The following is an 18,158-nucleotide window of genomic DNA, read 5'->3' on the forward strand; positions in this document are numbered from 1 at the left end:
AAACAGTTAAACAGATAGATACCTACATGTATATGTATAAATGTATGTATACATGTATGGGTCTGTGTATATTATAGACATATATTAATATATTATCTATTCTAGTGCTCTCAATATCAATTCTCAGAGACAACTGGAGTCATTCAAGACTTTTTCCTTACACTATATGGTCAGTTTCATTTGGGTCTCAAAGTACAAGATCCGTCAGTTGCCATTTACTAAATTTTCCATGGCATATTTCACACATATTTTTACCTGCTTTGAAAGACCTTTTTTGATGTTATGTTTCAAAACTTATGAAAATGAATATTTGTAAGGATAAATGATTATAAAGTATTTAAAAGGTTGATGTAATATCATACAAATTGACAGATCAATCATATTCCATGAAAACATTATAGCTAATTAGAGGAAATATTTCTTAGATTTCTACCCCCAAAAAGTAATTCATTTTACCCTCCATTTTGAGTGGTGCTGAAAAAAAGTATTAAACAGAGTTCTTAAAATATGCCATAATGAGTAGAAATTTTTTTTTTTAATTTCCAGTGTTTTCATTTTTCAAAGCAAAATTTATTTAAAATTTATATCAAAAATTAAGATTTGTCAGACTATGTCTCCTTTGGCACAATAAACATTTTTTGTGATCATTTTGTCTTTCACTATGAGGCAAATTATTAAGGTGAGTTTTCTTTTCAGCTTGTTACAATTATCCTAGTAGACAGCACAGGATGCTGTCAGAGTCTTAGTTTTGAGGGTTGATATTAAATCACCATTCTTATATTTCCCTTCCTCGTTAGATCAATAATGCAAAAGGTCTAATGTAATGTCAAAGGACTTGCATTCATCAAACTGGAAATGTCTTGTGGCTGTTCATTAGGGTTATCCCCTCCCCCCTTTTAGAAAATATTACTGAGAGATTTTTATTCAACCAATGAATACCTATAGGATATTTTATGAACCAAGTTACAAGGTAGACTGGGAGAAATGTATGGATAGCTAGTAAACAGAACAAAACACAGTAAGTCCAAGATGATGAAACATAAATTCCTGCCTGTACTAGATTAAAAATTATATAAATATAATATTATTCAAAACACATATACTGTAGATTTGGAGACTCTTGTTTATCACCATTTGCCATATATAATGTTTGTATTTAATAGAAACAAAATAATTTGAAATTAACTTTGTAGTCATATTTTATTGATTTTACATTTAATTTTCATTTGTTTGTTGGGTGACACTGAGTGTAGTGCTTACAGTCTGAAGCAGTTTCTTTAAATCTGTATTGAAACATTTTAAAAAATCTAGTAGAGCTTCCTTACATCATCCTTCAGTTTGCCATTTATTTTTGTCAATATGCTAACTTCTCACAAATGTTTGCCTTGTGTTATAATAGTCCAAAAATTACCCTCTTTCCTTAAAAAGTAGTTTTTTAAAGAATCTACTACATTAATAACTTCACATAACATTTAACATGTAATTAAACAACATTTTATGGATTTACTGAGTTACTGAGTTAGGAGATGTTCATTGAAATAATAAACTCTATAGTTCATTCAGTTAAAGCTGGTGTGTTGTAAAAGCAAGAAATAGACTTATAGTCACTTAAAGTCATATAAACTGCATCATTTCTGTAATTTATAATGTTATCTTATGTAAATTGAAAATACACACATTAAAAGATGCTTCACGTCATTAATTATTAATAAAATACAAATTAAAAACCACAATGAGATACTATGACATGCTTGTTTAAATGACTAATATTAAAAGAGACTATCTGAAATATTGCAGAGAGTAGGGTGGAACTGGAATTCTGATACTCTGACTACGTGTATGTAAAATGACACAACCACTTTAGAAAAACAGTTCAACGACTTGTTTTATTTTGTTTACTGAGCATATGTCAGCCATACGATATAGCCATTCTACTCCTAGGTATTTACTCAAAGGAATAAAAAGGAAATATATGTCCATATATCATGTATCAATTATTGTAAGAGATATTTGTAATAGTCAAAGCCAACCTAAATGCTTATGAATAGGTGAATAAATAACACATTATAATGTACCCATCAAATGAAATATTAGCAACAAAACTGGGTGAAATGCTGATAAAATCAACACCATGGATGAACCTGAAAATGTTTCTGAATAAGAGAAGCCAAGACCTTCCACTCCCCCAAAAAGAGTATGTATTAGATGATTCCATTTATACAAAGCTCAAGAAAAGGCAAACTAATTTATATTGATAAAAAGCAGGCAATGATTGTTAGGGGATGGAAGGGTAAGGTAGAATGGATGGGAGGCAGGTATTACCAAGAGGCATGAGGAAATTTTGGGGCATGATGACATGTTCACTATTTTGATTATGGTGAGTATTTCACAGTGTCAAACTTATTAAATTTTATCCTTTAAAACTTTGCAGTTGCAAAAGGTTTTACAGAACAGGTGTTATTTTAAAGCATCCTTTAAAATAGTGTGTTTTCATTCTCTGTTGTCATGTCTCCCATGTTGGGCTCCTTGAACCACAACTCTCTCAATACAGACCATACCTCTCCTTCACTGCCTTATTCCAAGTCTCAGTCACCACAGGCTGCTCTAGTCAAACTCCCTTCTTCATCTTTCTCAGGCGTGGGTCAGACATCAATTCCCCAAATCTCCAGCTGCAGGAAACAAATATTTAATCTTTTCAAGTGGTATTGTACCCATAGACTTTAAGCAAAAGGCACGCATTCTTCACCTTGTTGAAGATTAGAATTTAGGTCTTTCTAATTATACCTTTTATGATAGATATAAGTGAGTTCTCTAACATAATAATTTCTGTAAGTTATAATGTTATCTTATGTAAATTGAAAATACACACATTAAGAGATGCTTTACATCATTAATTATTAATAAAATGCAAATTAAAAACCGCAGTGAGATACTATGACATGCTTGTTTAAATGGCTAATATTAAAAGAGGCTATCTGAAGTATTGCAGAGAATAGGGTGGAAATGGAACTCTGACACTCTGAGGATGTGTATGTAAAATGACACAACCACTTTAGAGAAACAGTTCAACAACTTGTTTTGTTTGCTAAGCACATGTTCCTGAGTCAGTATATCAGTTAAAGGGAAACTTCCCTTTAACAGTCTGTTGCAGCCTCTCATCCATTCTACCTTACCCTTCCGTCCCCAAACAATCATTGCCTGCTTTTTATCAATACAAATTAGTTTGCCTTTTCTTGAGTTTTGTGTAAATGGAATCCTTATCACCTATTATGGCTGCTTGGAGTTATGTCTTACAAGCTGCTTGGAAATGCAACACTTTTTATTGTTATGTCTCAGAAAAAAGTGAGTTAGGAAACTTCCTTTTAACAATCTGTTACAGGTATACTGACTGAGGAAATATTATTCAACATCTACTGTATTTAACATACTGTACCAGTTTCTGTAGAACATAAAGAGGTGATAAACATATACCTCAAATACTTTCAATATATATACGTCAAAATACTCCAAAGGTGTCCTTCATTCTGGATTTTCAGGATTTGGGCCAGTGGAGAGAATAAGAAAGAACAGTCCTGGGGAAACTTATGTGAGTAAGAGATGAGTAAAATATGAAGTATGATAACTTTATAAGTAAAATAATTATTTACCACTGGTTACTTCCAATTAGAATAATAATTCAATTTTACAACCTCAGACCTCATGACTTTGGTGTTACCCAACTATCTATTAGTATGTTTCTGAATACATTTAAATGAACCAATTGAAATATTTATGTGCATATTAAATTATAAAAATATAATAAATCACAGAGTTTCATTTACAGTTTATTAGTGAGTAGATTACCTCTTCCGCTTCCTGGCTGCTTTCATATTGATCTGAGATTTAATAGCCAGACAGAAATGATACTTACAGATTGTAATTGCCCGTAATAATGAGTTTTTCTTTTTGTATTCTATGAACGGCACAACAATGTCTTACGATTATTAAAATAATATGCTATGTCATGAAAAGCACACAATTTAGAGATGACAAAACCAAAAAGAAAAAATATTATATAATGAATGTTATGTAATACAATTTTCTTAATTCTTGATCTAACTCTATGAGGATGTTTATGAAATGAGAATATGTAAGTCAAGCCTGAGATGCCAGGTACTTTAAGGGTAAGATTTTTCTGGTCACGATGGTTAGGTCAGGGAGGCTGTCAATCAGGAGCATGCTGCACAGTAACTGATCTCTGAAGGCTCACACTTTAATGACACAACCAATAGAGTATGTACTGGATATAAGGAAAAAGAAGAAACCATAAAATTGTGTGTGTATGTGTATGTTTGTGTATATTCACCTGTATCTGTGTACACATATTCTCTTATTCCCAAACAGGAAGCAATGGTCATTGTCCAGGCTCCTTACTACTTCTTTGCACCACTCAAAAGTGCCATCTCTTGGAATACAGGCCACATTGTTATTTAAACTGAACTTTCCTTTCACTTTTACCTCACTCAGTCCTTTTATTTCAAAGAAGTTCATAGAGAAGCAGTAAAATCAAACATTTAGATTTGGAGGCAGCAAAGAGGTGAGTATGATTAGCATTTTGACCTATGTAAATGACATGTTTGTTATAGCCTATCTAGGAAATTTGCCTCTCATAATAATTATTTACAATATATCACTAGGGTTGCCATTGCTAAATTAGGCATTGTAACTTCAATTATATTTTAACCAAATAACAAAATGATAAACCAATTTTAAAAACTATTGACATCTACAGTAGTATACAAAATCAATATTTTAAATTGTTTTATAAAATTTTATGATATAGTCAGTTGGCCAGTAAGCAATGCAGTGAAGAGATTAATATAACTATAGAAAATTTACTTTGAGAGGAGATAGCTATTAAGGACAAGTGGGTGACAGGCCTAGACAAGTATGATAGATCTGGATTTTGTGAGACGGCTTTGCATTCTGACTCTGAATGCAGGTTTCGAATTGATAGAGAAAATTTGTGAAGAGGTAAAAAGAAATCCTACACATCTACCCTGGTGCCAATCAGGAACATGATCCCTTTATTTATCTATTGCTCTCTCTCTCTCTATATATATATATGTATATACACACACATATACATACACACACACTCCTTAGATATGCTAGAACGCATAATAGTGTTTACTTTTTTTCCTTGTGGCTTCCAGGTTTCCATTTCTGCTAAGGGCAGGGGAACTTTATAAAATTAAAGTTAAAAGAAATTAAGTTTATTTTCATTTTAAAATAGTCTCCTTTGGGGAAAACGCTCAGTCTTCTAATAATCCTTCTGCTCCTCGTTATCGCTGATATGTAGAAGACTCTTTATATGTCCTCATCATGATGGGACAATGGATCTATGCTCTGATTTGGATTCTTGTGCTGTCCTCTAGCTCATGAATTAATACTCCTTAGCAGTAAGTGTCTTCCTGCCATCTAGGCTGAAAGAAGTGGCCACAGTCAGAGACTTCTGGGCCCTCCTAGTGGATCCATCCCCGACATGACTCTTGCAGATACTGTTGAATCCTGAGTCCTCAAACATGTCCTTCATTCAGTATTTGTCCTAGGCTCTTTCTGATGGTTAATATTGAGTGTCAGCTTTACTGGAATGAAGGATGCAAAGTCTTGTTCCTGGGTGTGTCGGTGAGGGTGTTGCCAAAGGAGATTAACATTTGAGTCAGTGGACTGGGAGAGGCAGACTCACTGTCAATCTGGGTGGGTGCCATCTAATCAGTTGCCAGTATGGCTAGAATAAAGCAGGCAGGAGAAGATGGAGAGCATGGAGAGCAGACTTGCTGAGTCTTCCAGACTTCATCTTTCTCCTTTGTTGCATGCTTCCTGCCTAATATGGTTTGGCTGTGTCCTCACCCAAATATCATCTTGAATTGTAGCTCCCATAATTCCCTCATGTGGTGGGAGGGGCCCAGTGGGAGATAATTGAATTATGTGTCAGTTTCCCCTACACTGTCCTTGTGGTAGTGAATAAGTCTCATGAAATCTAATGGTTTTATGAGGGGAAAACCCTTCTGCTTGGCTCTCACTCTTCTCTTGTCTGCCACCATGTGAGACGTGCCTTTCACCTTCCACCATGATTGTGAGGTCTCCCCAGCCATGTGGAACTGTAAGTCCATTAAACCTCTTTCTTTTATAAATTGCCAAGTCTAGGTTATGTCTTCATCAGCACTGTGTAAATGGACTAATACACTACTCTAGAACATTATACTCCAAGTTCTTCAGCTTTTGGACTCTTGTACTCACAACAGTGGTTTGCCAGGGGCTCTCAGGCCATTGACCACAGACTGAAGGTTGCATTGCCGGCTTCCCTACTATAGAGGTTTTGGGAGTTGGACTGATCCACCACTGACTTCTTTGTTTCTCAACTTGCAGACGGCCTATCATGGGGCTTTAACTTGTGAGTGTGTGAGTCAGTTCTCTTTAATAAACTCCCTTTCATTTATACATCTCTCTTATTAGTTCTGTCCCTCTAGAGAACCCTGACTAATACACTCTTTAAGCTGGAGCCTTTGTAATACAGTCAACACCTACCCTCAGTACAAAACAGAACTACTGGTTCTAAACTATGTCTACACAACACTCAAGATTTGATGATTAACCCTATAGGTAGCATTTCCCCCAAATTCTTAAGTCCCTCTCTAAATCTAAACAAACCAAATACTGTTTCTCTTCTAAAATTATGTAGGTATATGACTTTCTTTAAGGTGGTCCCAATTCTCTAATACAGTCAATTAGTTGACACTACAATAATTACTCAATATTTGATATTTTCAAAGGAGAACTTTGTTTTTTATAGTTCTTCTTGGTTTAAATACACTTTCATATACTTTTTCTATCTGGAATAATTTTAGTTTAGGATAAAGTAGGAAATGGATTTCAAAAATATTTTTATATGAACAAATAAGAAAAAGTCCTGCTAGATCCAATCTTCTTCTTACTATGGGAACATCTTATAGTTTTGTGGCTCTTTCTTTATGAAGTTATGACCTAGATGAGGGTTAAAAAACCTCAAGTCTGACTGCTTGTGCTCTTGCTCCTTCTCTCTCTCTGCACAAATAGTTAATTTCATAGGGACTGCCCTTTTGCCTTGTTGTTCTCTTTCCAAGAAACATTCCCCCTTCCCACTTTTGTAGGATAGACAAAAGTTCTCATTTAAACATGACTAATGGGCTGCAGAATAACGTGAATTATGAAAGTACTATATATTAATTAAATATTTTCACAATATTATTTGTATATTAATTGACTTTTTTATTTATTTGGTTATAAAAGACATATTGAGTATCTTACCACTAGCACAAAATTCCAGGCTATAAAGCTAAAACAGTAAATCAGAGAGTCTATGTTCTTAGTGAGATTACAGTAAGGCAGGAAAGACAAATAATTGAATAGAAACTTACAAAAAAGCATTACAAAGATTTTGAAAAAGGGGAAATCTTCAGCGGCATACAACCGAATAGAGCTCACCTTCAGGCCAGGGATGAAAGGAGAAACACCTGGCAACTAGCCAGAAGAGCTTTGACTTCATGTGACAGTTAACAGGGACTGGCTTCATACCGGATGAAGGTATGTGATGCTACTTTACGAAACTAGTCTGATGGTAGAAGATAAATGCATGGGAGGAGAGTGTGACAAGGATTAATGGTACTGTCAGAGCCCCCAAATTGTTGATGTAGAAATGAATTGCAAAGATAACTTTTTGGGGGAAATGCTATCTATAAGGTTGAAAAATAATAATTACTGAAACTGACATTTATGGCCATGGTGAAATGTCATGATAAAGTGTAATTCAATAAGATACTGAGAAGTATTAAATAATTATGGCAGAAATGGAAAGCAATCTTTCTGCTGTTCTACATCAATCAGGTTTCTGTAATTGTGTCTAGTTTTAGATGCTGACCTTATTTAAGAAAGGGTGAAAAAGGAGATGGTCAGAGAAGAGAAACGAAGATAATTAACCTTCTGGCAAATAGTGATATTAAATGAATTAGATTTGTTTAGCTTAGAGAAACGAAGGACAAGGGTAATCTGATTATAGAAATGAGTCATACATAGAGTAATTAGGAGGGAAATGCAGTTTTCTATGTCCACACAGGACTAAACAAAAGGAAATTGACTTTAATAAAGCAGTAATTGTATTTCCAGATTTTAAAAAAACACCATTTAAACACTACTACTAATCAGCTACTGTTCTATATTTACCATATTTGTGTAGGTTCCCACAGGACTGTCTCTTGAGTCTCCATTAGCATTTGTCTGTGCTGACTGCTCTACTCATGTGGTTAGGGATTTAGGACTGGATGTGCTCATGGGTGTGTGATTTAAACACATTTGCAACAGTTTCTTAATTTGATTTCATAGATGTGCTCTGACAAGTGATTGAAAACACTGTAACGCTACTCTTTTAAGTCAATAGCCTCCCCGTAAAGTGTGATTTAAGTTTGGGGGAAAAGAGAAAAAAGATCTGTAAGTTGCTTTGTTAGTTTTTATCTTATTGCAAAAGGTGAAAATCAACTCCTCATAAATATATTGGTAATCAAGAGAGTTTTAAACATATTTTAAAGTAATTTTATAACTCACTTTATGATTTTATCTGTTTTAGTTATATGGAAAAATCTGAAGTTACTAAAAACTTAAAATAGATATTTCTAAGTGACTCTAGAAAGTTCAAGGTAACTGATTTTATCATTTTTTACAAATACATAGAAACTTCCTGTGTATCAAATCTTTCTATACCCCCTTTCTATAAACTCCTATAAGCTCCCTGTCCACAAACTGTGTATGTAACCTAGGGTCAATGGAAGGAGTTTAAACTCCACCTGTGAGGGAGGACGACCAATATATTTAAGAACATAAGTTAAATCCACCACAGTACTATACATACATATATTTATGAAACATTTTCATACTGTGCTAAAAAAAGCTATTTCTTGCATGATCCTTTAACCTTTAAATGTATAATGGTCCAGTGCATTGAACAAGTCATATGTGTCCAGGAGCAACAATCAAAAAGGTTATAGTAGCAAGAACGTGGGAGAAGGTTGAGCTTTGAGTGTGATGTATGATAAACAGTTAGTCTGGAAGAAAATTGCCTAGTGCATAGCAGAGGAAGATCAGAAGGTGGAATCACAACTTCGTTTGGAAGACACAGGTCGCTAACACATTTGTTTGGGCTTGCTTGTTTGCTGCTTCTTATTATTTGTTATCATAAGCAGAGATGCCACAATGACATGTGTTTAAGAACTATAAATTAGGTAGTCTCAGTGGTAAACTGGTGTGAGCTCAACATTAGGGGACGGGCGCGGTGGCTCACGCCTGTAATCCCAGCACTTTGGGAGGGTGAGGCGGGCGGATCACGAGATCAGGAGATCGAGGCCATCCTGGCTAACGCGGTGAAACCGTGTCTCTACTAAAAAAAAAAATATGAAAAATGGGCTGGGCGTGGTGGTGGCGCCTCTAGTCTCAGCTACTCGGGAGGCTGAGGCAGGAGAATGGCGGGAACCCGGGAGGCGGAGCTTGCAGTGAGCGGAGATTGCGCCACTGCACTGCAGCCTGGGCGACAGAGCGACACTCCGTCTCAAAAAAAAAAAAAAAAAAAAAAAAGGAGTAAGGGGGACATTTTAATGGAGAAGTTGAGAGATATTATCATCTTACCTATGTGGGTCAGCAGTGTATTGCAGATGACAAATGGGTTAATGGAGACAGATGCTTTGGAGGTAAAAGTCACTGGCTTAATTGACTTACTAGATGTGGGAGGTGCCATGTTCTAATACCTAAATCACGGCCCTGTCTTTCTGTTAAGAAGTTTTGTCTAAAGGTCAAATGCTTGCAACCATTTACATTATAATTGCTCCCTACTATTAGATAGTACAAACATTTTAACAGAAAGTCAATTTGTATTCATTTGTATTAAATATTACATCTGTTTGCATGGTATCAGTATTTTCCTAACATTTCTAAAAGGTTTAATATTTGTAAAGTACAATATAAGCCCTGTTTTATTACTGTCATTTAAAAAATAAATTTAAAAATTTGATTGAAAATTTAAGAATTTTGTTTTTCTCTTTCAGAAATAACCATAAATACATTAACTCTAAGTGAGAAGTTTAAAGAGTTAATCTTTGGTGAATATAATATAAAAGGTGATAGCATGATTTACTATTTTTGTGGCTATTTCTTAGGTATTTTTCAATATATTACTAACTTTTAAATAATAAAATGAATTATAAAAACTGCATTTTCAGTTGGCTGCAAAACTTAATTTTCTTATAAAATTTATATTTTAAAACCATAAATATGAATAAAAATGTACAAATATTTTAAATATGCAATATTATTTAATTGTAATTATATATATTGTATATTCCAACAACAATATTTTAATACTTTGGAGACATAATTGTATTATTCTAAAAATGCTTCAATTTTTCATTAATCAGGAGCAATATCATGCATATTGGTGTAAGAATGTGTACATAAAGTATTCACTAGTTAAAAATGTACAGTACAAATTATGTACTGTTTTTATGTTAAATTACCAATTTAACTATTATATAAAAATAACCTTTTAGAGTTGAAAATCAGTATCAGTTCATTTATTTATAAATATGATTTAACTGCTACCTGAGAACATTGTTTTTATTTTTGTTATTTGGTTCTTCACATCATATTTGAGGGCTTTATTTTCATATTTATGCAAGATGATAAATTAGTCTAATTTTACCTCATGTTGTAAGAAAAACTAGCTAAACGTTCTCCAAATTTTCCTTTGTAATGTGGGTCTTTGGGCAATAATTCAATCATTTTATTTTTCTGCATGGTACTGGTCTGTGTAATGGATTTAATATTTATCAAATTAATCAATTGCTTGAATAAACAAATTCCATTAATGGCTTGAGATTTATGTGAATATCATACGTAGATTATGAGCCTTTCATTGCCAAACCATTTTACTCATAGACCTGTATTTCTAAAATTTGTGAGCACATACTCCAAATATATGTACGATTTGCTTATAGTTTATATACTTATACTACTTATACTGCCATACTGATATGTATGTATATTGTAAAAATCTACAAAAGAGAAATTAAAATTAACCAAATAAAAAATAAAATACTCATGAATAATGCTACATGATTTGATATTTTATATCATCCATTATTTTCACAAAAATTCACAATAAAATAAATGTTGATACTCATTACTCTCAATGAAACCATCACTGACACTTAGTGCTTAGTTCTTAACAATTTTGCTAATGATGATGGGTAAATAGTATTATTAACAAGCATCTCAAGGCATAACACAGACTCTCATGACATTAAATACATGTTTCCAATTAGTTTCACTTTGTTTCCATTTTTGTCATCATCCCTTGAAAAATCTTAAATTGGCATTTGTTTCATCCTGTAGTTCTTGACAAAGTTAATGTGCTCTAAGAACGTTTATGCTCCTCCATTGCTTGTTTGCCTGTGTTTATACTGTGACCAATATTGTCAACTAATGGTTCTTTGCAGGGATATTTTAAAGCTGGTTGTTCATGTTATAAAACTTACTTTTGTTAAAATAAAATAATACTATTTAGAAATTCACTAAACCTGAAACAGGAATATTGCATGCATGATAACTTGTTAGGGGAAAAAGAAAGTAAGACTGTCACTTCTCTTTTTTAAGGGGATATTTACACAATGTAGGACAACCCTCCATTTGTCTTAAGATGAAGTGAGAACATCAGTATTTATCTGTATATTAAATATTATAAAAATAATTTTTCTCTACATTTAAATATTATTCATTGTAATGTTTTCTTCTTATACCCCAGTAGATCATCTTGATACATACACTTCACTTTGGAGACAACTAATTTGAGGAATACACAGGACAACTGTGCCCCAGCAAGCCAGGGGTATAGGAATGGTGTCTGGAGTCTTCCAAACCATCTCAGGAGTATAGCTAGTAAATCAGATTTTGGTAATTAGGAAGTTGTCTCACTCTAGACTTTCGATGGATGTAGAATAGTTATTATGTTCTACCTCTACCTATGAATAGAACATGACAAAGTAGTTCCAGAATTTCGCACATCAAATTGTCCAATAATTGATGATATATATCACTAAAATAAGCAACTAATTTTGTCAGTTTCCTTTGAAAAGAAGACTATGCACAACATGGTAAATAGTATTTCAGCTTAGTTTAGCTTACGTATCTGGACAACTCAGAAAGCTTTCAGTGCATGCATGGACTATTAATTTATTCAACAAATATTTGATAAATATCTGGCACTCTTCTAATATTAGAACAGTGGGGAAAAAAGGAAAACTTACCTTGATCTAAGAGAGTGCTCAGTTACAAAGGATAAAAGGTCAAGTAGCAGAGAGAAAAGACCAGTGTTATTTTCTGCACGGTGACCAGTGATAGCTTCTTGAATAAGATGATAGTTGAAGAGACCAGAAAGGAAGAGAGGAAGCAAGACAAACAGGAGGGTGTACTAGTAAGGCCTATAAATAAAGACTATGGCAACTGCAATACTATAGTTGAGACAATGGTGGCTTATAGCAAGCCAATAAGTGAAGGGCATGAAAATTGATTAGATTCTGACTATATTTTAAAAGTAAGACAGTAGTTGTTAGGAGTATGCATTCTGGACCCAGACTACTTTGACTTAAATCCCAAAATTGCCTGTTTCTTGCTACATAGCAGAGTACCACTTAAACTTTTTATGATACCTTATCTGTGTAAAACAGGTTACTGTGTTACCTATCTTAGCTAGTTGTGAAAATTTCTCCTTTCTGTATGTGTGTGTGTACTAGCTAGAACACTATCTGAGACATAGTAAACACTGTTAGCTTTTGCAATTACTTTGGGAGGAGAGAAAAAGAGATGAGTCCAGGAAGACTCCAAGGTTTTGGTGTAACCAATATAGGAAGAGTGGGATTGTTTTTTACTGAAATGGGGACAACTGAAAAAGAAGTAAGTTCAGGGCTGATTGAAAATCAAAGTGAAAATTCAAACATCTAACTCTGTGATGACTCAGAGGCATAAACATGAATGCTTTTCATAGGAATATCTCAGGTGAGAGATTCAGCCTGAGGCAAAAAAAGTGAAGTTTTAAACATTTATATGATTTTTTAAGGCTATGAAAATGGAAAGGATCACCAAAAAAGTCATTATAAGTAGAGCAAAGATAACTCAAGGCTCAGCTCTGGACAGGAAAACTTTAGAAGAAGAATCAGCAAGAGTGACTGAAAGGTGAAATGAGAGAAAAATTATTAAGACATGGGTCTTGGTTACCAAAAAGTAAAACCTGTTTCTGTATGAGTGAGTGATCATCTGTGCCAATTGCTTCATATAACTTAAGTAAGATACAAGCAAAAAAAAAAAAAAAAATCTAGTAGATTTAACAAACAAATCTCATTGGAAGCTTTAACTGTAATTGTTGTATTATCAGATATGATGGAGTTCAAGGGAGAATGGAAGAAGAAAATTTAGATTCGACCAATACACACAACTCAGGAGAGTTTTACTCCAAAGTGAGGAGAGCAACGTTGTTGGTGATAAGAGAGATTGTGCAACCAAAAATATTTTAAAATTCATTCTGCACTGAGTTATTTAATAATAGAAAGTACAAAACTGTATACAACAAAATCATTTGAGAGAGGTTAATTTCATTGTATAAGTTTAGGATTTGGTCTTTGGCCTTAGATAGTTACAAGACAAACTAAACCAGGTGGAAAACTAGCGAGAATTGCAGACATAGGTAGATAGCGCATGAAAATGTATTGTATTTTACTTCTGATTCATTGTCCTTTTCAAGTTTACGAAGATAGTGTTTTAGAAAGAAGACTAAGGTATGATACAGTCCTTGAGATTAGAACTCTAGAGTAAATATACCAGGTACATTGAGTAGGATCTTTGAACAGAAGGTAAATGGAGGCTGCTAGTCATGAGTTAAAAACAAGATCAGTCAGTGTGGGTGTGTGTGTTTTCCTTCAACTACTTTCAGTTGCTCAGAGGCAGGCATAAAACAGAGAGCTTGACTTAATTAAAATTGGGTTTTTTTCAAGGTGGCAAAATGCAGAAGGAAAAGGGACAAGGGGATTCCAAATACATGCAACACGATTATTATAATGATAGCTCATAGAAACCAAAGCAGGTAATGAGAAGAATAAAGACATAATGGAGGTGACAAACAGCAGTAGGTCAAAGGGTTGAAGGAAGTTCAGGTAGGAAAAAAAAATGTTCTTGGAATTCTCAAGTAATAAAGAATTTGGAAAGATAAGAAGTGGTGGCTGGAGAGTGTGAAGGTTCGAGTTGATATTAAGGAAGAAATGTAGTTGCTGGAAATAACAAAAACTAGGGCATGAACACAGAGTCAGTAACTGAAGGACCAGATCATTGGAAGTAAAGGAGTTTCAGAACTCTAAGGTTAGGGGACTAAAATGACCTTTCATGTCAATAGCAAATCATCAAAATTTTAGCAGAAATTCTATTGGGGAGATAGTCTAACAAGTGGTACATCTTTATACAGCAAACATCTGGGAAATAAAGTCAGAGTCATTCTGTTGGGTTATTGTCTTCTAATTCAACAGGATAATGAGTAGAGATTTTTTATTTGGCATCAGAAAAATTCAAGATGCTAAAGATTATATATGGGGCACACAGTTTAAGTGGCTAAGGCAAAACATTCCATCAGAGAGACATTGGTGGAGCATATAAACGAAAAATTCCTGTAAATGGTTACTTTATTAACAATAAAACCTAATTATTTTTCTTCTATATAGCAGTTGACAGTTTTTAGAGCATTTTATTTGACCCTGACAACATCTGTGTGAAGAATTTGGAGACAGTGTTATGCTTCTGGGGAAAAATACGAGGGCTTGAGATAGTAACCAGTCCCCACTGATGACCACTAAATAAACGGCAAGCCCAAAAATATGTATGGCTTTGCTGAGTAAATGTGCTGCTCTTTGCTCTGAAACATTTTCCTATTTTATTTTTTTTCAATATTTACTTCTATTTTATAGCACGTTTACTACAGGTGAGTAGAGTTTTGTTTGAAGAAACCAAAATAGGATATTAGAAACACCTATCACATTCAAAGCAATGACAAGATTCTGTTCATTTCATGAAAATTCCATTCAAAAGCAGAATAAATTTTGCCACATATATATGGAAAATATATACATATGTGAAAAATACATATATATGAAAAATAGATCTGGAGCCTCGATTGAGGGGGATATCTATGAAGTAAAAATATTTTTGAAATGTTCTATTATTCAGAAAGCTCAGATAGCAGATGATTTTTAAAATTATAGGACCTTTATTACAGTATTATATGACATAGAGCAATATACTACAGAATAAAATTATTAAATACTTCAAAACATTTTTAACTGCCTCAGAAAAAAATATTTTCAAGTTCATCCTCTTCCAACATGCTTAAATATTTCTACTATTTATTTAATTCCCATCAGAGTAACTTTGGCACTTTCTATCACATGGTCAACTTACTGATTCTGTTGAAACCTCGGATTCCTCATCTGTAAAACAGAGATAACAGTGAAACTCCCCAGGGCTGTGATGAAAAGTGAAGGAGGGAACACATGAAATGTTCTGAGCACTATGCCTTTGCCATGGTAAGCACTTGATCAATGGTAGTTGCTGTTGTTATACTTACTAGATTTTTATAATGTATTCCCCTTTCAAAGTTACAAAATAAATAATATTCTGATATTGTAACTCTTTTTTAATGATCAAAGCACATGCCTGAGTATCAAATAGTCCTCCGTGATTTACAACTATTTTCCTGTCTCTTGGACAGGTAATTTGAAATCATACTCTAGAATTGTTTTTAAATGCTTGCTCTAGTGTATTTAACATATATAACATTTTTTTATCCTCTTTGTATTGCAAATGCATTTTCTCTTTAAAATTAACTTCAGGCTTCCTTTTCTTTCCTTTGGGTAGAATGAAATAGAGATAAAAGTAAGTTCTGAAATAATGCATGTCGTCCCTGTATGTACTCCAAGTTATAAAGAAAATTATAAACATAGAGAACATAAAAAAGGCAAAATGAGATGGTGAAAATAAATTCTAACATAGCAAAAACTCAATACATATACATATGAATATATTTCCTAGGTAACAAAAAAATTGGAACTTTTGATTTTTCTTTTGGGTTTTCTCAGAAGCAGACCGTGAGAAATGGATTTGAGTACATGTAATTTATTTGGTGTCTGCATGAATACAAGTAGGAAAATATGAAATGAAAAAGAAGCCAATAAAAAGATGCATTTAATTGCTCTTATAGATGTCAGGTTAATTCCAAAGGAAATCTTTGGGAAACAATGCAAAACATACATATCAGAATTTGCACCTAAAGGGCTGAGGGGGCTGGAGTACACAGACATCCACTTTGCAAAGTCAATCACTGAGGATTTCCTCGAAGTTGGGTTTGGAGAGGCGGGTACTTCATTCCCTGTATCCAGCAAGGAAACTTAGTTTTTATCTATACATTAGAGTGGTAGTTCAGTGTCTTCTGATGCTGAATTTGCTGCATTAGCTATCGTGTGTGGGTGTGGTGCGTGCGTGTGTGTGTGTGTGTCTAAAAGGGTGTAGTTACATGTCATTCACAGTAGAGACAAACAACACACCCAGAAGATAATACAACCAAAATTTAAAAATTAAAGATGGAATATACACAGAAAAAAAAATTACCAAGCAGTAAATAATAGCTAAACAGCAAGAAAGCAAACAAAACACTAGTATAAAGAGTATTAAAATATCTCAAACTGAAAATTCAATATGCCAGATTTTAAAAACATTCCAAATTTCATGTATCTAACACTATAGTTTCAAAATAAGTAAAGAAAGATGAAAATACAGGAATTATTGGCTAATCCACCATCTTATTGGGTGGTTTTAGCACACCTTATACAGTGATTGACAGAAAAAGTAGACAAATTTAGTGAAACTATAGAAAAAGTGAAGACACTATAAATAAAATTCAACTAATAGATAACCACTATATATAGATACCAATACATATTATATTTCTACATCACTACGTTTATATATATATATATATATACCTATCTGCCTATATCTCAAGTTAAAATTTTCATTCTCAAAAAACATTCAATTAAATTATTGTATTAAAAAAGAGATAAAATTGATTCAAGGGTAAGAATGTTGCCATTTTTGGGGAGTTTAAAGAGTTCTGAAGAAAATGTAAACACTGACAATGGATATAAATAGAATAATAATGGAAAGAAGCCAATAAATAGATACATTTAATTGTTCTTATAGATGTCAAGTTAATTCTAAAGGAAATCTTTGGGAAATTATGCAAAACATACATATCAGAATGTATGTATATACAATGGATATAAATAATACATAAAACAATGGATATAAATAATACATAAAACAACAAAGAATAAACATTAACAGAGCAAGTCTTTTCAGCATTAAATTGTCAAAATTAGAGTTAACAGAAACTGTTTCATACACTTTTTAATAGTGGATACGACTCTTGAATCAATGAAAACCCATATGATGTTTGAACCCAGGTTATCATATCTGAGTCTCATCCCAAACAGTTACAGTTTATGTCAAATGAAATTACAGGCAAAAATATTGTATGAGACATTGGTCTGGAAGACAATGGATCTGATTCAATCTGGCAGTTACCAGGATTTTATCAGCAGAATTGTCTCTTGATCTGGAAAAGAAAGCATATTCTTGTTTTGTTCATTAGCCTCTCTGGAATGGTTTCACCGGCATGATTATGTAAACCTGGACCGGATCCAAACGATAGAAGGCACTGGACTGTGTTTCAAGAAATAGATGGTCTCAGATTTTGCCAATGTTGTAGGCTAAAGACTTTTGATACTAGGACCGTGTCATGATTAAGATATATGTAATTTTTGAAGAAAATTTTTATTCTGGGGTAACAAGATGTTTCTAAGCAGATTAAATACAAAATGAGTGAGAACCTGAAAGGAAATGAAAGTAGAGCAAGCAACATATAAAGCAAGTAATTAGCCGGGCGCAGTGACTCACGCCTGTAATCCCAGCACTTTGAGAGGTCGAGGCGGGCGGATCACGAGGTC

At 33.5% G+C, this 18,158-nt stretch overlaps 1 long non-coding RNA gene across 1 annotated transcript in view; it reads right to left on the bottom strand.

Annotated features, from left to right (window-relative positions):
• Positions 1–1,225: 1,225 nt before the first annotated feature.
• Positions 1,226–18,158, bottom strand: part of LOC110742789 — a 42,802-nt gene continuing 25,869 nt past the window's right edge. Inside the window, exon 4 of the long non-coding RNA XR_002520860.2 lies at positions 1,226–2,669. This is a non-coding gene — a long non-coding RNA (uncharacterized LOC110742789). The remainder of the gene's footprint in view (positions 2,670–18,158) is intronic.

Source organism: Papio anubis, chromosome 4 (assembly GCF_008728515.1).
Source record: "Papio anubis isolate 15944 chromosome 4, Panubis1.0, whole genome shotgun sequence".
In the NCBI taxonomy this organism is placed as follows: domain Eukaryota; kingdom Metazoa; phylum Chordata; class Mammalia; order Primates; family Cercopithecidae; genus Papio; species Papio anubis.